Below are 27,768 nucleotides of genomic sequence, written 5' to 3' on the forward strand. Positions count from 1 at the left end.
TTTGTGAATGTTTACAGAGCATTGATTGATGCCTTCAGCATTCACGCGCGAGGGGGCATCTTCTATTGAATTTGAAGAGAATATGCTATTCATGATCCCTCTTATGTTTGCTTGTTTTCGTCGTGTTGTTCGTTGGTTGTTCGTGCTCTAAAATCGTGTTTGGTCTTCGATATCAACAATCAAGAACAATTCTACAAGTTTCAATGTTCTCTCTTGTTTCCCTTTATTGGATTGTCACGGATTCCACGCCATTGCGCCGGCACATTGGACGCATCGACACCAAGTGCCTGTCAGAGGATTTTTCCTGAATATCTTTATTTGGAAATTCCAAAGTTGTTGCACTTGTCAGTGGAGCTTAAGATGATTGCATTATCACCTCTGGCCTTGAGTTCCAGTTAGTTGTTTTCATTCTGCTTCTTTCATTCCTCTTCTCTGCTTTCTTTGATAATTCCAATACCATGTTCACATGCTGGAGCTTTCGCTCTTTCCTTTCCCTTCTTCTCCTGCCACTCTTTTCCTGTACAGTCGATGTTCAAGCTTACGTTAATTCAACTGCAGTCCTTTCTACTAGATGGATAGCCCCAGTATTGGATTTCGATTTGCTGTTATTGTATCGTATCCCGTCGTCCATTCTTCTGAGAGGAATCAATGGCTCGGGCATGTCATTCTCATGTGGCTTCCGCTTTGCTGCCTACCTGCAAATTTGCTATTTTGGGATTTTTATTGTAAACTGCAAAGATCCTTTTGAAGATCCAGTAGTGGTGTGGTCTGCTAATCGAAACAAACCAGTTGGTGCCAACGCTACCTTGGAGCTCACGGCAGAAGAAGATTTGGTATTGACGGATGTTGACGGGTATGTGGTTTGGTCTACCAACACTACCGGTATGTCTGTTGCGGGCATGAACTTGACAAACACTGGCAATCTTGTGTTGTTTGATAAGAACAATGCAACAGTGTGGCAATCCTTCGATCACCCTACAGACATGTTGGAAATATATGGCTTCAAAATGGGTTGAATAATGAAATTGGATTGAGTAAAACAACTCGAACTTTGAGGCGTGATATAACTTTCTTTAAGGATTTATTTGCCCCATAACGTTGCTAATGGTCACCGGCAAAAATCCTCCAGGATACAACAAAGTATTGGATGAGAATATTAGATAGCAATTTTAGTATTTATCCAAGGTCTTTTCTAGGAAAACAATCGAAAAATTGGCTGTAGTTTTCATAAAGAAGACTCGAAAAATGACCACACTTTTCTTTCCGAAAAATGACAAGTTTATATATGAAACAGTCTTGCAACTCTTTGTGAAAATTGCCAAAGAATGAACAAACACATCTTTTAGAAAATTATTTGGATAAACAAATGCGACTCTTCGGAAGAAGTTGAAAACCAAACAATTGCAACATTTAAAAAAAAAAAAAATTTGCAAAACCGAATAAGTAATTTTTCCAAAGGTTGTCTTGAAAGACACAAATAAAATTCAAAATAATAGTTTTTTTTTAAATAGAATTTCGAATTTCAAATTTTCGTTTTAGATTTCATTTCCGAAAATTTTCAAATTAAAAGGCAACATTTGAATTAAAAAATAATAAATAAATAAATAGCAAGGGATTAATGCTAATTAAACCGCAGACGTGCTAAGTGCTAAATACTAAATGCGCCAAATAATCGTGCACCCGCACGTCGGGTATGGTGGGGTCTAGCCCCACCCAATCATTCCTTTAACTACAAAAATGAATTCCCACATTTTAAAATTGACTCACTTGCTCCCACCTTTTCTACGTGGGACAAAGTAAAAAGCATTTATTTTGTTTTAACAAACAAAATTCCAACAATCCCCAACTTTGTTTGTAAAACAAAGATTTCCAAATTAAAATTTTTTAAAACCATACAGCCAAAGTTTCAGTAAGATTAATATACATACATAAAGGTATCTTTCGAGTTAAACCTTTACTTAGTACAAGTATATCAAAGCTCTATCAAAGTGACAAGTAGCTCGACTTTAAACTTGTACTTTTATGTAATGGAACCAGACATACAACACATACACTAACCTCTTGTTTTAGCGAGAAGTTCTATATTACTTCACACTATTATGACCTTGTGCTTGATCCTGTTTCATGAGCTCTCTAGAAAGCAACCCTAACTTTCGTAAGAAGCGGCACCACTTCTAAGCTCATGTAAGTGAAGTATCTACCATGTATTTCTGTTACCATCAACATACTACAAATGTGTATCATATTTCATTAAAAATTTAATTCAGCCTACAAAACGTAACAGACGATACCGACTTCTCATATCAAGGCTACGTCAGTATCAAACAATCACATTCAATAACTTGTTCTTACCCATTAAACCTCGTAACTAGTGATGTTCTAGAAAAATGTCGGGTTACCATTATTGGTGATTTCAATTAAAGGGTTTCAGCCCCATTTCTTGTGAGGTCGTTATTACCATATGTCTTGGTAAAGCCTTCGTCAAAGGATCTGCAAGATTTTTACTTGACCTCACATAGACAATTGTTATGGTACCATATTTAATCAATTATCTCACATATTAATGTCTTAGACTAATGTGTCTAGACTTATCATTATAGGTGCTACTATAGGCTCTTGCCAAAGTGGCCTGACTATCACAATGGATAGAAATAGGAGGCATAGGACTATGCCATAATTTGATATCTAACAACAAATTTCTAATCCATTCAGCCTCTTTCCCAGCTGCCGCCAAAGCAATAAATTCATATTCTATTGTTGAGTGAGTTATACATGTCTGTTTCTTGCTCGCCCAAGATACAACACCTCTAGCTAGTGTGAAGATCCATCCAGAAGTGGAACGCTCATCTCCCACACTTGTAATCCAACTAGCATAGGTGTATCATTCTAATACAGCTGGATAATTATTGTAGAACAATTCTAAATTTTTAGTTCTCTTAAGATAACCAAAAATTCTAGTAATAGCTCTCCAATGTTCTGTACTTGGATTACTAGTATACCTACTCAACTTGCATACAAAATAAGCAATATTAGGTCTAGTACAATGCATCACATACATTAAAGACCCTATAGCACTTGCATATTCTAGTTGTGCCACCACTCTACCAGTATTATAATTTAATTTAATACTAGAATCAAATGGAGTACTTATTTCTTTAAAACCAAGATGTTGAAATTTATTTAATAATTTTCAACATAACTACATTGCCTTAAAGAATAACCCCCACTATTTTTCTTAACTTTAATACCTAAGATAGTATCTACTTCTCCCAAATCCTTCATTTTAAACATGGAAGTTAGATACTTCTTAGTCTCATTAATTCTAGCATATTCGTTCCAAAAATAAGCATATCATCAACATACAAACACACTAAGATACCATAGTCTTTAGTGAATTTAGAGTATATACACCTATCAGCACTACTATTGATGAAACCATTTGACAATATGACCGAATTAAACTTTTCATACCACTGTTTAGGAGTTTGCTTAAGTCCATAAAAAGATTTAATCAATTTACATACTTTTCTTTCATTTCTAGGAAGAACAAAACCCTCCGGTTGTTCCATGTAAATCTCCTCATTTAAGTCTCAATTTAAGAAAGTAATCTTAATATCCATTTGATGAACACAAAGATCATAAATGGAAGCTAGAGCAAAAAGAACTCGCATAGAAGTTATATGTGCAACAGGAGCATATGTATCAAAATAATCTATTCCTTCCTTTTGTCTATATTCCTTAGCTATAAGTTTAGCTTTAAAAGCTTGAATAGAACTATCAGAATGATATTTTCTTCTAAAAACCCATTTGCATCCAATAGGTTTTGATCCTTTCGGTAAATCTACTAATACCCAAGTATTATTGGACATAATTGAGTCCATTTCATCATTCACAACTTCTTTCCAAAAAGAAGCATCTCTAGAAGACATAGCATCATTAAAGCTTCTAGGATTATCTTCTAAATTTAATACTAAAGGGTATTTATTTATCACGTTATTATCTCCATCTCCTTCAACAAGAAAAACATGAGTAATAAAATCAGGACCTAAGTCTTTTATTTTCCTAGCTCTAGTACTTCTCCTTAGTTCAATCATATCTTTAGAATCATTCATTTATTTCTCTTGAAAATCACTTTGAGTTTCCATAGATCTTGAATTATTTTCAATCATTTCAGAACTTGTAAAACATTTATTCTCAAAGAATTCAACGTCTCTCGATTCTACTATGACATTAGACTCTAAATCAAGAAGCTTATAAGCTTTACTATTTTCAACATACCCTACGAAAACACTTTTGATAGCTTTAGGACCAAGCTTTGTTATCTTAGGATCTGGAGCTCGGTAGTATGCCAAACACCCCCACACTTTAAGATATGACAAATTTGGCTTTCTACCTTTCCATATTTCATAAGGAGTTATGTCATTTTTCTTGAAAGGTATTCTATTATGAATATAGCATGTAGTAAGTAATGCTTTTCCCCAAAGATTAATTGGTAGCTTTGAATTTGAAAGCATACAATTAACCATTTCTTCAAGAGATTGATTTTTCCTTTCAGCTAAACCATTTTGTTGTAGAGTATATGGTGCTGAAACTTGATGAATAATACCATGTTCTTCACAAAATGAAGAGAATTCATTTAAGAAATATTCTCAACTTCTATCTGATTGTAGAATTTTGATTTTCTTTTCTAATTGATTCTCTACTTTAGCTTTATATTTCTTAAACATGGTAAATGCTTCATCCTTCGATCTCATGAGATAAGCATATAAGAACCTACTACAATCATCTATAAAGGTAATAAAATACATTTTACCTTCACGTGTTAGCATACTATTAAATTCACATATATCACTATGAACCAAATCCAATAAATTCGAATTTCTTTTAACACTAGGAAATGGCTTCTTAGTAAGTTTTGACTTAGCACATATTTCACATTTATCAAATTCACCATTAAAATTTATCAAGTCTAATTTTCTCATGTTCTTCAAATAACGAATATTTATATGTGCCAACCTACTATGCCATAAAATTGAAGACTCGACAATATAAGCAGAATTAGAAATATTATCATTGATACTCAGTTGATACATGCCATCACTGGCATAACCCTTCCCAACAAACAGCCCATTTTTCGACAGGATAACCTCGTCGGATTCAAACAAAACCCAAAACCCTCTCTTACAAAGTAAATCAATAGAAACTAGGTTCTTCCTAATTTCGGGTATAAATAACACATTAAGAAGAGTTATCTTCTTTTCAGAAGTGAAGTCTATCTCCACCGTGCCTTTTCTAGCAACCTTTGCAAGAGCATTATTCGCCATCAGAATCTCTTGAACATTTGAGTCAACAATCTCTTTAAATTGCTTGAACATGTACTTGTCCTTGGACACATGAACTGTTGCTCCAGAATCTATCCACCAACCAGATTGGACAATGGTAGAATTAATTTCAGAAACCATAGCCATCGCATCATTGATTTCAGAAATTTCCATGTTCGAAAACATGTTCGAAATCATGGCTACATAGTTTTCTTCAACTAGATTTGCATCCGCTTTCACCACCGGAATGTTCTTGTCCTTTGAAATGCTCTTGCGGTGAATGCAATCCTTGGTGTAGTGTCCGCGTTTGCCACAAACAAAACAGCAACCCTTTTGCTTCTTTTGTGTTCTCTTGAATTTATGCCCCTCGCTTTTTACTTTGAAGTTCTGGCCGAGTTTCCGTTTTTTATCCACAAAATTCATCTTGGAATTGTACAAAACAGAATTATCACGTAAACGTGACTCTTCCTCAATATGAAGATGTTTATGTATTTGCTCCAAAGTGAAGTCCCCCGACTTGTGAATCAGCCTTTTTCCATAGTCTTTCCAACTTGGAGGCAATTTTGTAATAATTGCTCCAACTTGAAAAGCTTTTGGAATATCAATCTTGAGAGCACGAATCTTATTCACAATCACTTGCAATTCATGGACTTGTTCAAGCAAGGGTTTAGTATCAATAAACTTGAAATCAAAATAGTTTGCAATTAAATATTTGTTGGTACCTTGCTCCTCCACTTTGTACTTGAATTCCAGTGCATTCCAAATTTCTCTGGCCGACTTCATTTCAGTGAATAAGTCATACAGACGATCGGAGAGTGTGTTCAGAATGTGTCCTCAACAAAGTAATTCATCCTCCGCACGTTTCTTCTTTTCCTTATTAACCCTCCTAATGGCTTCCGCACTTGGCTGTCCTCCATCGAAAGTAGGCTTAGGATCTTCTATAGGTGCCAAGTTAGGATCCAGTATGTAGGAGATCTTCAGAGCAGTGAGTAAGAACATCATCTTGTCCCTCCAGCAAGCAAAATTGTTCCCATTGAACCGGTCTAGTTTGACCATATCTTGATTCATAACTTTGATTGTCTCCGACTCCATTGTAGCAAAATAAATCCTTAAAATTGTTGGAAATATATGGCTTCGAAATAGGTTGAATAATGAAATTGGATCGAGTAAAACATTTACTCGAACTTTGAGGCGTGATATCACTTTCTTTAAGGATTTATTTGCCCCACAACATTGCTAATGATCACCGGCAAAAATCTTCCAGAATACAACAAAGTCTCGGATGAGAATACTAGATAGCAATTCTAGTATTTTTCCAAGGTCTCTCTAGGAAAACAATCGAAAAATTGGCTGCAGTTTTTCAGAAAGAAGACTCGAAAAATGACCACACTTTTTCTTTCCGAAAAATGACAAGTTTATATATGAAACAGTCTTGTAACTCTTCGTGAAAATTGCCAAAGAATGAACAAACACGTCTTTTAGAAAATTGTTTGGATAAACAAATGCGGCTCTTCGGAAGAAGTCGAAAATTGAACAATTGCAACATTTCAAAAAAAAAAAAATTGCAAAACGGAATAAGTAATTTTCCAAATGTTGTCTTGAAAAGACATAAATAAAATTCGGAATAATAGTTTTTTTAAAATAGAATTTCGAATTTTCGTTTCATTTCCAAATCAAAAATAATCGCGCACTAATTAAACCGCACGTGGGTATGGTAGGGTCTAGCCCCACCCAATCATTCCTTTAACTACAAAAAGGAATTCCCACATTTTTAAATTGACTCACTTGCTCCCATCTTTTCTATGTGGGACAAAGTAAAAAACATTCATTTTGTTTTAACAAACAAAATTCCAACAAGACACACTTGTTCTTGGGCATAAATTGACGGTGGGGCAGAAATTGATCCCCAATACTTCCACAACGAATTGGACCGAACAAGGTTTACTTTCACTTTCACTGACTGCTATTGGTTTATTTGCCCAAACAGAGACTGATCCTCCGCAGGTGTATTCCCCCTTTTGGCTGAATTTTCCGAACACGAGTGAGGACTCCAATTATATTGAATTAATCGAAGGAGCTTTGGTAGTGTTCATAATTTCCAAAAGAAATGTGTCTGTCTTTTCTGGTCTTGATTCATCTGTGCAGTACGTGAAGTTTGAATCCGATGGACATTTGAGACCCTATCAACTGGATGGAAAGAGGGGCGTACCGGGTGATCTTCTTCAACCATTTCTTGGGGATTGTGCTTATCCAACGGTTTGCGGTAAATATGGAATTTGCAGTTTCGGTGGGCAGTGTGGTTGTCCAACATCAAGCGATGGGACGAGCTACTTCAAGCCAGTAGATGTTAAACATCCTGAACATGGGTGTGTGGAAACCGTTCCTTTGTCTTGTGAAACTTCGCAGTTTCAAATCTTTTTGGAGTTTAACGACAGTGCTTACTTCACCTATAGCACAGGCACACAAATTACCCCAGGTCTAGGAAATATAGATAAAGAGAGTTGCAGAGAGGCCTGTGCCAAAAAATGCTCTTGCAAGGCAGCTTTTTTCCGGCCTAGTTATGGTTCTTGCTACTTAGTATCTCAAGTATTTTCGCTTACATATTTAGAAGGAATTTATGGTGATTCCATTGTTTTCATTAAAGTACATAACGATTCTAATAAAGTTCCTTCTTCTCCTGAAAAAGGCAGAAAGTCAAACACTCTTGAGGCAATAATACTCTCTTCTAGCGTTGGGTTGCTCTTTGCCTCGATTATTCTTTATGTGGTCGTGCGTTTTCTAGTTCTTAAGAGGCATGAAGTCGATGAAGTTGAAGAGGACTGCCTAGAACAACTGCTCGGCCTACCTACAAGGTTCACTTATAATGATCTAGTAGCCGTCACTGAGGGTTTTAGTAAGAAGCTCGGTGAAGGAGGCTTTGGATCTGTTTTTGAAGGTACTTTGAATGATGGCACACAAGTTGCGGTGAAATGTCTTGATGGAGTACGCCAAAGTATGAAATCTTTTCGAGCTGAGGTTGAGATTATTGGCAACATTCATCATGTCAACTTGGTAAGACTCCTTGGACTTTGCGCCGAGAAGTTTCATAGGCTACTAGTCATTGAGTACATGCCCAATGGTTCTTTGGATAGGTGGATCTTTCGCAAATCAGAAGGGTTGTTTGTGCTTGATTGGAAAAGCAGGAGGAAGATCATCTATGACATAGCTAAGGGCCTAAATTATCCCCACCAAGAGTGTAAATGGAAGATAGTTCACATGGACATTAAACCCCAAAATATTCTCTTGGATGAAAATTTCAATGCTAAGGTTACTGATTTTGGCTTGTCTAAGTTGCTTGATAGGGACCAAAGCCAAGCTATGACGACAATGAGGGGAACTCCTGGCTATTTGGCCCCAGAATGGTTGAGTGCAACAATTACTGAGAAAGTGGATGTCTATAGCTTTGGGGTGGTAGTTTTAGAGATTATTTGTGGAAGGAAAGTATTTGACAGCTCTTAGAATGAGGAAGATATGTATCTACTTGATGTTTTCAAGAGAAAGGCGGAAGAAAGGCGATTGTTGGATATGGTCGACAGCACTTCTGAGGATATGCAACTGAATCGACATCATGTGATCAATATGATGAGAATTGCTACGTGGTGCTTGCAAGGTGATTTTTCGAAGAGGCCTTCCATGTTGATGGTCATCAAGGTGTTGGATGGAGTTATGGAAATTCCAGATGCCCTAGATTATGACTTCTCATACCGCACCTCAATGAATATTAATGTGACAGTTGGTCAGGGGAACATTGAGAATGGTGCTTCAGTTTCCGTGTTACCCTCAATTCTATCCGGTCCACGGTGACCTTGTACATAACGTCATTTCGGTTTCTCTTCTGTAGCGTCGTTTCAAGTTTTTGACCATTTAATGTTGTTGTCATCTTGTTGAATTGCACTATAATATTCTTGATGCGGCCGGACCATTTCCTACAATCAAATGATACATGTTTGGGTAGTGAACATAGCGAATTTAGTCATCATCACTGCCTGAAATTGCCGTAAACGTAAAAAGTTTTAATCTTGATTGGCCATTTTTGTGCATCGCTTGAGAGATAACGTGCCCGAATCTCTCTGTCCAGGAAACTGGTCTTGATTCTTATGGCGTTGGTCTCATTCTGAGCATGGAGCTGTAGCACTACCCTATTTTCCACTCCAGTAAAAAGGATCTCGTTATCTAATTAGTATCGTGGCCCAGTCCTCCAAAAAATTTTACGAATTTTAGATCGAGTTTCAATTTTGATCCGATTTTTTTATATTAAAATATATCACAAATTTTCATCCGAATCTCATTTTAAAAATAAAAATCACAATTTCACGTTCGCAACGCTTGTTGTTGATATGGAAGAAGCAGATGTGTAACGGAGGGAGCGCACGCCAGTGGTCGTGGTCGAAGAGACGCTGTTGGAGGTGATGGCTGGGTGGAGGCAGCACAACCCAGCCACCTTCGACCCAGCCGCTGGCGAAGATCCAGCGACCCTTGTCCTCGTTTAGGCCCGCCGCATCTGCCGCTTTCTCCCACATAGAAGAGAAACAGACCTATCCGTTTTGGGGACTCTGAGAAGTTGGTGCAAGCCCCTCACCAATCATCACCACCAACACCGGACCGGTCATCGATTGCCGCCCCACTCCATCAACACAGCCCTGCCTCCATCCGAGCACCAGGACGTCGTCGGTGATCCAAGCGAGGATGACTCCTCGCGGCCCACTCACGCCCCTGACCGCTGAACCCCCATATCTCTCTCTATCGCCTCCTTGCCGAGCTAAGATCCAAAATCTGAGGCGTGAGTGTGCCGGCCAAGCTCGAGGTCAACGTCGGCAAGGATGAGTTGCGGCCAGGCTAGTTGGGATGGGGGCAAGGGGCCATCGGCCAAGAGCGGAGGCGTCATTAGACGGCATGTTAATGTGGGCCAAATATAAGACCCGAATGAAAATTAGTATGTTTTTTCTGGAATTAGGCCATGATACGGTAACTCAAAGAGTGAAGAGCTAGCAACAAGAGCTCAATGCGAAGTGATAAAACATATATCTGTTTTCCTAGCGCATGATTGCCTTTCCTGAGCTTCTAATTTGAGGCATACGAGTAGATAGAGAAAACTCCGTTTTATCTGGTCCTCGATGATTCATTCAAACTATGTCACAGCCGAGTTTTAAGTACCATGATTTTGTCTGTTTGCCTAACTGCACTATGACATTGATTGACTGCATCATATGATATATGTTTGTCGCGACCTCTCTTTTTTTGGCGCCCGCAATCGGGTACGGGTGCCTAAAAAAAAGAGAGGTCGCGACAGCTTGGCGACTCCGCTGGGAAGATTTTGAAAGACAACCTTCATTTAGAATGTAGATGTCTTGAGCATGCCAGATGAGGGACTTTCAGTCTGAAATGACTTTCCGCTCACTCTCATGGAAAAGGCTATTCCGACCATTGATGCAAGATTCATAAGGACCACACTATCTTACTGTCATCATGTCAGCAGCATGTCAGCAGGGGTCTGAGTATTCTCGCAAATGGTACGACTTTACCAATGTGAGAGGTCTTTGTTGAAACTGTGATGAAGTCTTGGTTAGTGGCTCATCGAAGGGGACCATCAAGGTTGAAGCCGATGGATGAAAATGTTGCACGATCATCTCCGGGTTTACAAGTCAAGAACCCCGAAAAGAGATAGAGTAATCTTACTCGTACTTCTTCGAGCGATGCTTATAGACATATGAAATCCTACGTTAATTGAAGTACCCCTAGTCTGAAGAGACTTTTACAATGGGATGCAATGTAGGCTTGATTCATGTGTAAAAAGGTAGAGTTGGTGATTGCCTTGGCATTTGTTACCAGCCTTTCTTCTCACTGTCAAATGGAGGTTCTATGGACCACAACAGCAACATTTTCTTGGCTGCATTTTTGACTAGGGGGCATTACCTTGCTTTTACCGGGCACATTGCTTTTTCATGCCCTTATTTTTATTCAGTTCTTCAAATATGGGCATTGACCTTGCTTTTACCAGGTACACTACTTTTTTATGCCTCTGCTTTTTTTATTCTTGTTGCTTGAGAGCTGATCTTGGCAAGCTTAATCGAAGCACCGTTATTAGACTCTTGAGTCTTCATCTTCAGTAGGTGCTCTGGGCTATGCTGCTTAAATGGTATTAACTTCTGTTTTGTCTCAATGTGAGGGTAAAATTACAGACTCACTTGGGTTGTACAATGAATACAAGTGCATAGAGAAAGAATTGCTCTTCGTCATTCTAAGGCACTTAAATTAATGTGAGTGTTCATATGCAATAAAGACACCCAAAGATTGATGCAAGTGCGAGCAAGAAAATTTCTATCTCTCTTCTCACCTTGTGATGCTGCTTCGCTTCTAATCTGCCCCAGTGTAGGGGTTGTTCTTGACGGGGGTATGAGAGAAGCTTCACCAATGTATGGGGCTCAATGGGGTGAGCGATGGAATGCCTCTCACTATTTTGGTTATCGTACCATTCGCGAGAGAACTCTTTACCCTACAGCCATGGAATCTTCTGCACTCATCTCACAAGTGTATAGATGGGGGACTGTGTGTAGGATATGGCTTGCCTGTCATCATTTTGACACGCCTCATCCAGCATGCTCAATCAATCTTGTATTCTTCACTTAGCTGTCTATTCTGATAATCCTTAGTGGAATCAGTGACTTAGACAGACGAAATCATCATGCGGAATTCATCTGGAAATGACATGCAATATTTTGAATATGGAGTTTGAACTCTTCAAAACAAGTGAATGGTTTTGACTCGAAAAAGACCCTATTGACAACTTTAGGAGTTAACATAATGGTGTTTCCAAATATGTTAAATTTTGAACATCAAAAAGGTTATTCGCAAATGGGTATTGATAGCTGTCCCTATTGATTAAGGATATGACACATGAAGGATCAGCCGGGGTTGGGGATCTGATCGGGCATCTCTGTTTTTGCCCCTGCAGAAGAGAAAATGGATCAATCAACAGGGCCAAAATTAAAGGTGAATTGAGGCCTGAAGGATCTCTGTCATTTGCTTTGGCAATTACTTAGGACGCCATTTCGTTTGGGAGAGTTTGTCATGCCTCTCATTGATTTGTTATCTTTGTTTTTGACAGTCAGGTAAACAAACAAGACATGCTTCTCATTGATTCGTTATCCTTGCTTTTGACAGTCAGGTGATCCTGTAACAAACAAGAGAGAATGTGTTAGTCATGAGCTCTTTCAAGAGTTGAATAACTGGAAGCGATACAACTTTACCCTTCACTTTGGTTTGCGGATGATTGGGTGAACTTTGAAGTGAGATGGGGACACGAAGTCCTATGTCCCTTGCTTTGTTAAGTCAATTATTCTCTGAATTGGCTCCTGGATGACATGTCCTTCTTTATACGGAGTCGGGTGAATTTGATGTAGGTCATTCCCATGTATTAGCTTGGCCAATATTGATTTGTCTAACCATCAAATTTGGCTCTTGAATCCTGGTGCTTCCTGCCAATAGGGGGAATATGTCAAAAGTGAATTCAAAGAAGGGGGAGTATTGGAAACGATACCAAATTACTCTTCTCCAAAGTTTGTATTTGCTGACTCCTGATGATGTTTGAATGTCGATGACGGCCTTTTCGTCTTGGCATAGTTTGACATTTCTTTCGATTGGCCTTCCTCACTTGTGACCATGTATGCATGATTGCTGGTCGTTGATTCATCTTCAACGCATTCCTTCGTGGAATTTCTCCTTCATCTTTAACTATAGCATCATTGGGCAAAAGTCATGTACCTCAAGCTTCTATGGAATTTGAGATGGACAATCAAAACCTCCAATCCTCTGATGGCAATTATTTCTTGCGAGAGCATGCGTCTGAATAGGAAGTCAGGTTTCTAGGTCTTCATTTTGAATAGGGGCTAGAGACCGCTTCAACCTGTCTGGATTTCTTCCTGTTGACAAGGCCAATTCAAAGAAAGAGAAAAGATCCCCTCCTTGTGCTTCTAGGCTTGTCAAAGCTGGAAGTCCCGTTGATGAAACCACATCATCTGGTTGCTCAGGCACATTGTGGGGAAAGGATATTGCTCTGGCTTGTGAAGGAGTTGAGCAGGAGCAAGGTGGAGTGTACAGAGCTCTTGGGAACGGCTTGATTCCAACCGTATGTCTGTACCTATTACGTCCCTCTTTTGGTGTAGGATGATTCTTTCTATTTGCCCATGTTTTCTTGGCATGGTGTCTTTGAATTTGGCGAGTTCACCTGATGCACTTGCTTCAAATGCCCCCTGTCACACTATGAAAACTCCTGTGTAAAGGAATGCTTTGATAGTATTGGTTCTGAAATCAAGCGCCTTTGAGTTCCTCGCCTCCGAGACTCGAAGTATTCACATGAGAGGACCACTTCATTGAAGCTATGGAAATGCAACCCATACAACCAACAACGATGCTTGCGAGGTAAAGCCCCTATGAATAGCTTTATCATTTCTTCTTCAGCCAGTTGAGGGTAAGTTTGCATCATAAAAGCCTCCCACCTCCTTGCATATGCTCGAAAATCCTCCATTGGTCTTCTTTTGAAGTGAACTAAGTTCTGACAAGGCACTTTAGTTCCAATCTGGCTTTGATACTTTGAAGGGAATGCGAAGACAGCTCATTCCAATCTCTCATGAGGTATATATCTGCTGTGATGAACCATTGTAATGCAGATCCCGTAAGACTCTCTTGGAAGGCTTGAGTTGTGAATGACATCGGACTATAGTACCGACTCATTTCAGCATGGAGAGTACCAAGTGGGCCACGGGCAAGTCGTGCCGTTATACTTGCGGAGATTAGGTATCCACATCTCTCCGGGGTCCCGATCCTATTAGTGCAAGATGGGCTTGATGTATCTGGTTAGGCCACTGGTTTTCCCACTGCATATCTGTTGTAGTGGTGAATTTTTCTGTTTCAGGGAAGTTGGATTCTACCGAGATTTCCCCATTGCTTTCTTCTTGGTCAAAATTTCCAAATGAGGATAAAGTATTGAAGCTATCCTCATGGTCAGAGGACAAGCTTAGTACTTCATTAGGATCGTAGCGGATAAAGACGTATGCTTCCTCTTCTGACGGGCCTTCATCCCCGGATGAGAGTAGGAAACAGTTATATGATGAATCGTCAGTTTCATTGTCGAAATAACGCTAGAAGTCCTTGGGATTGTATACTGGAGCCGGGAAGTCTTCAGGGTTGCACTCTAGGGGATCGTAGCCTTCAAAGCTGTATTCTTGGGAATGCTCGAAGCCTTGGTGCGGTGGCTCGTCGGCGGTGTCTTTGTATTGATCTGCTTAGGCTTTCTTTTCTTGGCCTTTAGTCCAGACCTTTTGAGTAAGGCCCTTCGTTTTGCCAGCTCGATTACTGTTAAGGAAGTGAGAGACATTAGAGTTTCACTATCGATTCGCTTTCCGAGGTTGATAGGGGTTGGTATTTTTGGACCCTAGCTCTTGGAGTAAGCTTGGGAGTCATCCGATCATGCCCCTGGTCTTGAACATGCTCTGTGTCTTTGATCTCGTACAAAGGCTCCTTGCCTTTTCTAGTGGGAAATCTTCCAAGAACGGTGTTGTTCAGCTGCCCATTTATCATGCAAGGCTTTATTGACATGCTCTTCTCCTATCTCAGCGACTAACAGTTCCTCGTGCTCTGCGATCATTAGCTCTTCGTAGGGCAAGGCTATGTCAGGGCTGATGTCAATATCATATTCTCGGTGAAAAACATGAATTAATTCCCTCCAGGTTTTAAGGGGACTAATCTTCCTGATAATGTACCATCACAAGGCGGGCGATCAAGCTTGATTGGTACGATTGAATCATCCTTCGGACCGAGGTAGGCTGCAAGTAGGTCTCGGGCGGGAGGTATCGCGTACCTTTCGCATTTAGGTGCTTTGAGCTCTTCGGGAATCTCAATGCCAGGCGTAATTGGATAGGTCCATGGGATTACTCGCTTATGTAGGCGGCTTAACTTTTTCATGATTTTTTCAAACTGTCTATGGTACGGCTATTTTCCGCAAATTTGCAGGTGTCATGACGATGTTTGAGGCAACTATAGAGTTGGGCTCGGCTTGAGTGGATTTCATTTGTCTTGAGAGTTGTTGAAGGACAATGGACATTTGTCCTACGCCGTCTTCAATGTTAATAAGGCGATTTTGTACATCATTCTGATCGGGCCCTATTGCATGAGGCCATTCACTGGCAATTGGTGGCTGGCGATTCATAATTACCTGTTCGTGGTGAAAACAATGAATGAGCATGACAGTAAACAAAGACTGACCCATGGCAATGGTCTAACTGTTTTCTTATTTATCAAAAGAGGATTTTATAGACCGCGGACTTCTGACATCTAGAACTTGCAATTGAAAAGACAGAATGAAATACTAGACATTAAACAAAAGTCCCTAAACAATGGGACAAAACCTTCACAATATTAACACTAAGGGGCACATGATTGCCAATTTATATGCGACGGGGAGCCTTGTTCTTGCGAGGATGCCTGCTTCCTTGGGCTGGCTCTGAGGTGTGTATCCAGTCCATGCCCAAATCCCTCTCCATGAGCTCTGCTTGCTCATGCGGGCTGCTCTCTCTGATTGAGTGAGGGACTGATGGCTTCCATTTTGTCGGGATACGATGGTTGCGGATATAGGACATGGAGGCGTGGTGGGCTTTTCTTCTCTCTCCAGCCCTTCAGAACCACGATCCTTTTGCGATGGCACTTGTCCCGGAGGTTTCGAGCGGTAGAAACTTCGAATGCGTAGTCACTGCTTGTGTTGAAAAGAACGAAGAGATCTTCCGATGAAAGGTGGTGGGATCTCTAAAGGGCTCCATATTGTCGTGCCACTCGATAAGGGTGATAAAGAATGGCGCCGGTGAGGCCGAGCAACGGAATTGAGAGACAAGTGCTTGTAAGCGAAGCGAGCTCTCTTTCATGGAACCAACCAGCACACCATTGGAATGCCTCGGGAGCCGGGTCTCTTAGGAAGCTTACCCAATTTAAACAGCTTTGATTGGGAATGTATGGTCCTAAAACTATAAATTTTTGTAATGGGTTTTCGAAAGCATTCGTTTGGATGATTGCATGAAGTCTCGAAATTCGCTTAGGTGAGAAAAGAACCAGACTTGTAAAATTTCAGGAGATGCTCGCATGATTTTTTCCGAGTTGTTTTTAAAACGATTAAAAGACAAGAATGTTTCAGTTAAAATCATATTGACATAATTCCCTCCTCTCAAGATTTGATCAACTATCCATGCCATCTTAGGACTTATGGCATTTCTTTGATGGGGGAAAACGATGAGCCCGAAAAAAGGCCAGGAGGAAAATCTCACTTTTCTGGGTCATAAGTTGATTTTGAAAACATGCATTCATGAATTCTAAAGGGCATACATTATGGTTGTTTTTAAGAATTTGCCTCATGACCTGGATTTCAGTTCCTAAAAGTCGTGCCAACCCGCGCCATGGGAGGGCACCTGTTGATGGTTTGACGAGCATTTTCTCAAGAGGCATTCCAGTGATGATGCCGTATTCTTCTAGGGTTGGGGTTAGCTCAAACCTACCGAATATAAAAGTAACCGTCTTCGGGCACTAGAAATGTGCCATGGCTTGTATGACTTCAGGGCGAACAGTGATTTGGATCAACAATAGGAGATGACCGACTTTGGCCTTCACACGCTCTTAGGCAAACTGATCTAATTGACCCCACCATCGAAGAGCTCGCCTTGGAAGTAGGAATGAACTGGATATCGTCTTTCCCATCGCATATAAACGAGACTTGAAAAGCTTATCCTAAATTGCCATGGGCCAAATAAAAAGACCGAGTAAAAGTAAAGAAATTACTTTTGCTTTTTAAAGAAAAATGGCAAGCACAAAGACATGCACGTGAGACGTGCGGCTCGATTTCTAACTGAGAAGGATTGTTGAGATTAAAAGGATATCTGCCTGTCGCAATCTCGTGTTAGCAGCATACCCTCCTAACCTCGGCTAAGAAATTCGGGGAAAAGAAAGGCAACCTCTACATCGCAGTCTCGCGTTCGAGGTCGTATCTTTCTTAACACCATCCTAGAAATCCTATGACGGCCCAGGTCCGGCGGCCGGGTTGTGTGTGCCATGTGTAGTGTTTAAAACAGTAAAGCATGCACAGCAGTTTATAATCATAAAACATTTTATTTTGACAGAATGAAAAAACTTTAAGCTATTACCCTGCACAAAAGGAAAAAACCCAAGTCAGCAAGGCATTTAAACAAAGATAAAATGGCCTAAGTCCTCAAAGTCCCCAGCTTGGCGACTCCGCTGGGGAAGATTTTGAAAGACAACCTTCATTTAGAATGTAGATGTCTTGAGCATGCCAGATGAGGGACTTTCAGTCTGAAATGACTTTCCGCTCACTCTCATGGAAAAGGCTATCCTGACCATTGATGCAGGATTCATAAGGACCACACTATCTCACTGTCATCATGTCAGCAGGGGTCCGAGTATTCTCGCAAACGGTACGACTTTACCAATGTGAGAGGTCTTTGTTGAAACTGTGATGAAGTCTTGGTCAGTGGCTCATCGAAGGGGACCATCAAGGTTGAAGCCGATGGATGAAAATGTTGCACGATCATCTTCGGGTTTACAAGTCAAGAACCCTGCGAAAAGAGATAGAGTAATCTTGCTCGTACTTCTTCGAGCGATGCTTATAGACATATGAAATCCTACGTTAATTGAAGTGCCCCTAGTCCGAAGAGACTTTTACAATGGGATGCAACGTAGGCTTGATTCATGTGTAAAAAGGTAGAGCTGGTGATTGCCTTGGCATTTGTCACCATCCTTTCTTCTCACTGTCAAATGGAGGTTCTATGGACCACAACAGCAACATTTTCTTGGCTACATTTTTGACTGGGGGGCATTGGCCTTGCTTTTACCAGGCACACTGCTTTTTCATGCCCTTATTTTTTATTCCAGTTCTTCAAATATGGGCATTGATCTTGCTTTTACCAGGTACACTGCTTTTTTATGCCTCTGCTTTTTTTTTATTCTTGTTGCTTGAGAGCTGATCTTGGCAAGCTTAATCGAAGCACCGTTATTAGACTATTGAGTCTTCATCTTCAGTAGGTGCTCTGGGCTATGCTGCTTAAATGGTAGTAATTTCTGTTTTGTCTCAATGTGAGGGTAAAATTACAGACTCACTTGGGTTGTACAATGAATACAAGTGCATAGAGAAAGAATTGCTCTTCGTCATTCTAAGGCACTTAAATTAATGTGAGTGTTCATATGCAATAAAGACACCCAAAGATTGATGCAAGTGCGAGCAAGAAAATTTCTATCTCTCTTCTCACCTTGTGATGCTTTGCTTCGCTTCTAATCTGCCCCAGTGTAGGGGTTGTTCTTGACGGGGGTACGAGAGAAGCTTCACCAATGTATGGGGCTCAATGGGGTGAGCGATGGAATGCCTCTCACTATTTTGGTTATCGTACCATTCGCGAGAGAACTCTTTACCCTACAGCCATGGAATCTTCTGCACTCATCTCACAAGTGTATAGATGGGGGACTGTGTGTAGGATATGGCTTGCCTGTCATCATTTTGACACGCCTCATCCAGCATGCTCAATCAATCTTGTATTCTTCACTTAGCTGTTTATTCTGATAATCCTTAGTGGAAATCAAAAGATGTAGAACTGACAAAATTATCATGCATGAATCTTATTTGAACTCATGAATTTACAACATATACAATCATGTGTGCATATTGTGCAAATAGCAGACATACTCTTAAAAATCAGAGATATTGCCAGGTAAGCATATCTCTATTCCCATTTGTCTTAAAGTACCTACCATTGTCCAGGTACTCTCTTATTGACACTCAACCTATTTGAGTCGTCCTTTGAGTTTGGGTGCTTACTGCTGTCTAGGTATCCCCATTGTCTTGGAGTACCGGCCACCGTTCGGATACTCCATTTTCCTGACACTCGACCTGTTCGAGTTGTCCCCAGAATATTGATACTTGTGACTGATTAAGTATCCCTTTATCTTTGAATACATACTGTTGTCTAGGTATCCCCATTGTCTTTGAGTACCGGCCACCGTTCGGATACTCCCTTTTTCTGACACTCAACCTGTTCAAGTTGTCCCCAGAGTATTGATACTTATGACTAACCAAGTATCTCTTGGAATACCTACTGCTGTCTAGGTATCCCCATATCATCAAGTACCCACCGTTGTCCAAGTACTTCCTTTTCATGACACTCAACTTGCCCGAGTTGTCCCTAAATAATAGCAGCTGTTCAAGCATTCCATTGCTTTGTGTGCCTGCACCTACCCAGGTATGCTTTCTTACACTTGGACCAACTGAGTGGTCCCAGGTTGTATCATTAAATACTTGTGTTCATCCAAGTATTCTAGTACTTTGTACACCTGTGGCTATCCAGGTGTTCCACCCCTTTTAAGTGCCTACGGCCATCCAGGTAAGTCTCGTGCTACATTCAAGTTTATGTTACCAGGAGGTGGGAGACCTTCACGAATATGCAGTGCATGCCCTGGATATTCCCGTTACCAGGAGGTGAGAGACCTTCACGAATATGCGGGGCACGTCCTCGATATTCCCCAATTACCAGGAGGTGAGAGACCTTCACGAATATCCAAGGTACGCCCTCGATATTCCCAATTACCAGGAGGTGAGAGACCTTCACGAATATCCAAGGTACGCCCTCGATATTCCCAATTACCAGGTGGTGAGAAACCTTCACGAATATGCGGGGCACGCCCTCGATATTCTCATTACCAGGAGGTGAGAGACCTTCACGAATATCTCAGGTACGCCCTCGATATTCCTAATTACCATGAGGTGAGAGACCTTCACGAATATCCAAGGTACGCCCTCGATATTCCCAATTACCAGGAGGTGAGAGACCTTCACGAATATCCAAGGTACGCCCTCGATATTCCCAATTACCAAGAAGTGAGAAACCTTCACGAATATGCGGGGCACGCCCTCGATATTCCCATTACCAGGAGGTGAGAGACCTTCACGAATATCTCAGGTACGCCCTCGATATTCCCAATTACCAGGAGGTGAGAGACCTTCACGAATATCCCAAGTACGTCCTCGATGTTCCCAATTACCAGGAGGTGAGAGACCTTCATGAATATCCAAGGTACGTCCTCGATGTTCCCAATTACCAAGAGGTGAGAGACCTTCATGAATATCCAAGGTACGTCCTCGATATTCCCACTACCAGGAGGTGAGAAACCTTCACGTATATGCAAGACCCATCCTCGATATTTCCACACAAATATCTCAGGTATGCCTTGATTCTTCCTTCAGAGTTTGTACCTGTGATCGTCCAGGTACCCCTTCGATACTTGTGATCATCCAGGTATCCCCCAAGAGTTTGTACTTGTGATCATCCGAGTACTATCTCCCAACAAACAGATGCCCTGAGAAAGGTCGGCGCATCTCCTGTCAAGGTGGCTGAAGAAAGGTTCGGGTCCTAGACAAACAATTTATTGCTCTCACAGGCGACCGAAGAAAGGTTCGGGTCCTAGACAACCAACTTATTGCTCTAATAGGCGACCGAAGAAAGGTTCGGGTCCTGGAAAAGCAATTTCCTGTCAAGGCGACCGAAGAAAGGTTTGGGTCCTAGACAAACAATTTATTGCTCTAACAGGCGACCGAAGAAAGGTTCGGGTCCTGGAAAAGCAATTCCCCATCAAGGCGACCAAAGAAAGGTTCGGGTCCTAGACAAACCAACTTATTGCTCTAACAGGCGACCGAAGAAAGGTTCGGGTCCTGGAAAAGCAATTCCCTGTCAAGGCGACCGAAGAAAGGTTCGGGTCCTGGAAAAGCAATCTCCTCGTGCAGCAGGTAAGATGACGCCTTGATACTTGCCAAAACTCGGGGTTCACGCCCTATCTCACTCACTCTCGGTAAGTAACTACAGGTATCTTCTTATCTGTCTTAGTATATGTAAAGTTATATTGCTCTTTTTCTGCATAGAATAATAGGTCCCCAAATATAATCTACTACGTGTGCATGAAAAAATTTAGGCATCAGTTTGTCTTTGAATGCAACCTCTGCGAACTCACATTCAAAGAGGGGCAGCTGTTGACACCTAAATTTCGTTTTTAATTAATTAGGTCTTTTTATATTTATTTGCCTTTTTCAGATAGTAAATAATAAATAAATAAAAAAACAAAACAAAGAAAAGCAAAAAAAAAGCAGCCCATTGGGCCGGCTCGAAGGCCCACCCCTCCCCTCTTTTTTCTCTCGCGAGCCCGGCCCCCTTCTCTTCTTCTTCCTCTTGCCTTCTTCTTCCTCGCCGCTTTGCATCTCACGCGCGGTGGCCGGTGGCGCGCGAAGGACGGCCTACGGCCGAGGGGAGTAGGCCGATGTCGGCCGGAGAGGATAAGATCGGCGCCATTAATGTTGAGCGAGCTTCACTGAAAGCTCGATGGGACACCGGTTCAGCCGAGCGGAACCGGTGGGCAAGCCGGAGGCCGGCCGAGCCCCTCCGTCGACTGGATTTCCTTCGCCTATAAATAGGTGGCCGCAAGCATCGTCGGAGGGCGTGGCGAGCTCGGAGATCCTTCACTGAGAGACATCGGGAAGGGTTGAAGGGCGAGCGCAGGAGAGAGCTCGAGTCGCGAGCTCATCCCACCTTCCACCGAGAGACTTCGGGAAGGCGGGCGGCGAGCAACTTTGAGAAGGTCGATCCAGCCGGTGGAGGCTCGGATCGGCCCGAGTGAGAAGAAATCAAGGCCGAGATCTACACAAAGCAGATCTGGTTCTTTTTTTTTTTTTTTTCGCCGTTGTTGCCGTCGAACGCCGTTCAAGTCCCGACGCCGTTGCCTCGAAGGGTTTGTTATCGTGTTTCCCCCTCCCCGGCGGAGCCATTGCCGTGATCGATCCGCCGAAGCCGCGCCAGATCGGGAAGCTGAGTTACCGCCGTCGTAGCTGCCGCCGTCGCCACCGTTCGCCGTTCAAGCTGCCGTTCACGGACAGGTAACGTACCGCCACCGTCGCCGTTGCAACCCCCGGTCGTCTGTCCTCATCGATGTCGCCATCGCCACGAATAGGTAGTGCTACCGCCGCCGCCGCCGTAGCTGTCGCCGCCGCCGTCACCGTCGTCCCCGCGGCTGTGCCTCGGCCCTCTCCCCCCTCGGCGCCGCGGATCCGCAAACCCTAGGGTTTGTGATTTCCGGGTCACGAAGCGGATCCGGGTTTGGAGAGCGGGTAGGGTTTCCGTGATTTAAGGGGCGGCGGAAACCAGGTCAGGAGTTGGGTCGGACCCGGGTAGGGTTTCGCTAGGAACCCGGGTCGTCGAGCCGGGCGGGCGTCCCAAACGCCCGCCACGGCGTCGTTTTAAAAAAAAAAAAAGTCGGGCCCGTCTGCATTTTGGGCTGACCCGGGTCGGACCCAACTAGCGGATCCAACCCGGGTTGGCTTTTTATATTATATTATGTAATATTTTAATAAAAAGAAAAATAAAAATATTTTATTTATAAAAATATAAAAATATTTTAATTTCCAAAAACCGAAAAATGTTTTAAAATATTAAAAATGTTTTAATTTCCAAAAAAATCGAAAAAAATATCAAAAAATATTTTATTTTTCAAAAAATCAAAAAATCAAAAAAATTTCAGAAAAAGCCAAAAAGACTTGTATTTTTCCAAAAATACCAAAAAAATCCCTTTTATGTCCAAAAATGAGAAAAATACTCAAAAAATGTTTTCCTCCCAAAAATGCATGGAAAATCTCTCAAAAATCCAAAAAGTCTTAGGGTTTAAACAAGATTAGGTACCGAAAGGGCATTAGTGATTAACTAGTGTAATCAAGTCCCCGATCCTAATTTCTCTGGTTGCGCAGGAGCGAGTATTTCTCCCGATACTTCGCTTGGGTTTCTAATCGACCCACTCCAAATCGATTAGTGGCGACTCCATTTTAAAAATTGATTTATAGGTTAAAAACTCAAACTATTAAAGTCGTGAATTGGTGGACTTGGGAGAGTCCGGGCTTAATAAATTTAGCTGAGCCATTAGCCTCCTTAGGCGCTCGTACCTGATTGCGGGCGTCGAAAAAAAGAGAGGTCGCGACAATGTTCCATACTATAGAATTTTTATACCCCCTTGTTTATGGCTCTAAAGATTGAAAATGCGTATGTATATGTCGATGAACTTTGTACTAGTTGAGTTGCATGTCCATACAAAGACAATCAAATGCATTTAGCTTGGAATATGTACTATTGACTACCCAGTGTTTATGGTTTTTAAAGTTTGATCTATATTTCAGATAATATGATACTGCTATGGGAAACTTGATAAAGGATTAGATCTTTGGAGGGTGACTGGTGGATAAAAAGTATAGAAATGGTATGATCCTACCAATTCGGTTTCTAAAATTATCTACTTCGCACATGTATTTAATTTTCACAAATCATAATTGAAACTTTTATGGTCTTATATGAGGAATGACTAAAAGAGTAGATTACAGTTCACTCCATGTGATTCATGATCGATACTACCCAGAAAAGCTATGTATTGCATGCATTAACAAAATGGAGAGACCAGGTTTGAGTTCACTTGCTTTTGTCTACTTAGCTTTTGCCCTTGGCTTACTTAACTGGAAAAGTTAGCGACACCTGCTCAAGCAAGAAGAAGCTTCTACTCTGTTGAAGCAAATGCAAATGGACGACCGACTGGTATGTGGGTCCAAGAAGTGAAGTCCATCATTTTTCTATGTCTCACTTACGAAGTATGATATTCTCAGAATAAAGGGATATTAAAAAGTAAACCTCTTACATTAATATTGACAGCATTCTGCAGCAACAGCCGGTGAAACTATCGTTGAAACTCCATTCAGCCGCATCAATTTGTTTTGGTGCATGGGGATTCTTCTCTCTCCTCATCTCTTTCCTGTCTCTGAGAACCTCCTGCAATTTTGACCAGTCTAAAACGGGGGGAAAAAGAGCTCCTGCAAATTTGAATTGTCAGTAGAGGGAAGTTATAAAAATTAACCATGCCGGTCCAAGCAGATGAATTTTTTCACATTGCTTTCATATAGTCCACATGATTGAAATTGGACAATAAAAGATGAGATTATGAAAATAATCATCCTACTTGGAGTTTCATGCTACATGTAAGCCCCCATAATCTGGTCAAGTTTAGATCTTTCGACCCTTGGGCCGATGGGGGGAGGGGGGAGGCGAGGTTGGAGATTTCCCACATTCAATCTTATGGTGACGTGAGAAATCGGTATCTTTTTACTCGTCCATTGGGTTTTGTACCCTTAGATGGGAGATCCTATGATCATGAAATTTCATTCCAGAAAGTCAGAAGTCTAATGTACCATTAGATCGACCCCGTATAATGCAAGCTGGAACCAATTAGAAAGACGAAATGGAGTAGAGACCCATCTAAGGACTGGGGCTCACATCCATCCATGCGGTCAAAGTCCAAAAGCAGTGTCTTTGAAGAGGGTCTCCAAATTCACATCATATAAAGTGTCTTTTCTACGATTTGGTGGCTCGAAGATGGAATTTCATCCGTGACAATCTTGTACCTCAGGGTGATATATGTTAAGGTTCTACTAGAGGCGATCTTAGAGAGAGGATCGGTGGCGGTTTAGGTCCAATCCAACCTAATATGTTGCCTAGGCCTGCTCATAACATGTAAATTAAATGTTCGCGCAAGTGCCTGGACCAAAGTTGAGCGCGCCAGCCTTAAAGGTCAATGCCCAAGGTCGCTCATCACAAGGCCTTCCGTGGTCATTGAGGAAACATTTGTCAACTGTATGTCATTACATCCTAATACGTCTTGCCGTTATTCTTATTAGAGCATCTAATATGCTATATGAAAAATTCAAAAAACTTAAACTCACTTGAGATTTTATTAGGTGCTCTTTAACAGTCGCAAATTGAACGTGGTCTCGAGTGGACCTATCAGATGAGTAGGCTTATTGATACATTTAAGCCATATTGATCCATTTTTGTATAATTCAATCAACAATGAGAGAAAGAGCTAAAGGCACTATTTTTCCATCGGCCATTCCATCAAAAGAACCATTTGTAACTCTAGTGAAGATGGCCGCCTCTATATTCTGTCTGAAACTTTGAACAGGATTGTTTGGAGAACTATGAGCCTTTCTTTGTCCATTTCAAGTTATCGATTCTACTGTCAAGATCTCTTAATTGATGATGGAGGTTGGACAAACCAATGTTAGTGTCTTCACATTGGGCACTCTTGTTTCGAATTATTTATAGTCCTTGATATTGCCATCGCTTTCTAGGTAGCTTGAAGTTAGATTTCGGAATCTACGGATGCCTTCGGCATTAACGGCTGAGAACATACTGTGAAGAAAGCAAAGCTGTTTTGGACCTCCCAATGGTGCTTCCAATGACGGCAGTTTCGCCTTTAAATTAGAATTTCCTTGTTTCCTAATAATGGTCGCTCATTCCCCGCCTGCTTCTGGTTTTTCATAATGTCACACTATCTTCACACCCTCCAGCCTTATCGTCTAAACATATTTGTTCTGTCTATTCGGCACCCAAGCTTATTTCTATTCAACCGCAGGCCTTATCACCACATGGATTGCCAACGCATCTACTGTCATTTATATCCTGTCCCCTTCAGCGGATGCTAGCGTGATCCCCATACTTCTGCGGAGCCATTTTGGCTCAACATTTGCCTTTGGCTTCTACGGCCAAGCCTCTTTGGAAGTTTACTTTTTCGCCGTTTTTAATGTTCAAACTGACCAGTGTTCTATTATCAACAACAGGGTGGCTCCAGTGGTGGTGTGGTCTGCTAATCGGAACCGTCCTGTTGGAACCCAAGCCATCCCGAAGCTCACGGAAGAAGGATCTTTGGTATTGAAAGATTCTGACAGGTTCATCGTATGGTCATCTCAAACTAATCGCAAGTCTGTTGTTGGCATCAACTTGACAGACACAGGAAACCTTGTGTTGTTTGATGAGAACCATGTCACGGTGTGGCAGTCCGACAATCACCCTACGGACACGCTACTCCCGGGACAGAAATTAGCAGTGAGGTAGAAATTGACCCCCAGTGATTCCACGACAAACATGAGCGAACAAGGTTTACTTTCGCTTTCTTTGACTTCTGAAGGTTCATTTGCTCAGATAGGGACTGACCCTCCACAAGTGCATTATCGTAAGGGCATAAATTTTCCGAGCACAAGCAATAGCTCTAATTATGTTGAATTCACCCAAGGACAATTTGCATTGTTTCTGAATTCTGTAAGAAACAGTTCTTTGTTTTCTGATTTTAATTCGTCCGCGGCTGTGCAGTACTTGGAGTTGGAATTTGATGGACATCTGAGTGTGTATGAGCAGCATCAAAATGAGTGGATCTCGGCACATGATCTTCTAACAAACTTCACTGGGGATTGTGGTTATCCAATGGTTTATGGAATTTCGTAAATTTGTCTTGGACGACATGAAATGTGTAGGTGTCCGGATCGCTACTTCTAGGGAGCAATATTGAAGATCCTACAATTGGGTGCTCCCTAAAGGTTCCTTTGTCATCTGCAGCTTCGCAATTTCAAAGTTCTTTTTGAAGTTGTCGGGGTTAATTGCTTAGCCCAAAGGGAAAAAACCCCATGCGCCCCCGATCTTGGAAGTACAAATAAAGAGAGTTGCAAAAAGGTTTGTGCGAACAACTCCTTGCGCTGAGCGGCTTTTTTAAAATATACAGATGACAATGATTATCTAGGTTACTACCGGCCGTTGCGGCGTGGATGGTAGATCCTTTGTCCTCCACCAAGGAAGCCAAGGTTCATGCTGCTTAGTATCTCAGGTATATTCACTTAGATACCCATCAAAATCGAATCAACAGTCTTCTGTTTTCCTTAAAGTGCAGCATCCCTCAAGTGAAATTCGGAGTCCTCACATTCCAAGTGAACTTTCCATTTCTTCCAATATAGACGAACCTCCTGCTTCCCCTAAAAACCCTAAAAGGGCACATGGTACCCCAATAGTAATAATCACTTCTAGCCTCGTATTACTTTTAGCCTTCATCTTTCTTTTGTCATCATAAAATGCCTATTTAGAAACACAGGTGTCAATTAGGTTGAAGAGGACAAAGGTGTCGACGAGGTCGAAGAGGACTTTCCTGATCAAATGCCTGGAGCACTTATGAGATTCACTCATGATGATTTAAAAGTCATTACCGAGAATTTCGATAAGAGGCTCGGTGAGGGTGGATTTAGCTCCGTTTATCAAGGCACTCTACCTAACGGCACAGAAGTTGCCATGAAGCCCCTCACCGGCTTATGCCAAGCCAAGAAAACTTTTCTTGCTGAGGTTGAGAGCATTGGCAATATCCATCGTGTCAACTTGGTACCACTTGTTGGTTTTGTGTTGAGAATTTTCTAAGGCTACTTGTCTACGAATACATGTCCAAAGGGTCCCAAATAAATGGATCTTTTGCAAATTAG

General features: G+C 41.5%; 1 pseudogene; it reads left to right on the top strand.

Moving 5' to 3' along the window:
- The first annotated feature begins 659 nt into the window (after positions 1-659).
- Positions 660-27,706, top strand: LOC104427290 (annotated as a pseudogene).
- The last annotated feature ends 62 nt before the right edge of the window (positions 27,707-27,768 follow it).

The sequence above is a fragment of the Eucalyptus grandis genome, chromosome 11, assembly GCF_016545825.1.
Source record: "Eucalyptus grandis isolate ANBG69807.140 chromosome 11, ASM1654582v1, whole genome shotgun sequence".
Lineage (NCBI taxonomy): Eukaryota > Viridiplantae > Streptophyta > Magnoliopsida > Myrtales > Myrtaceae > Eucalyptus > Eucalyptus grandis.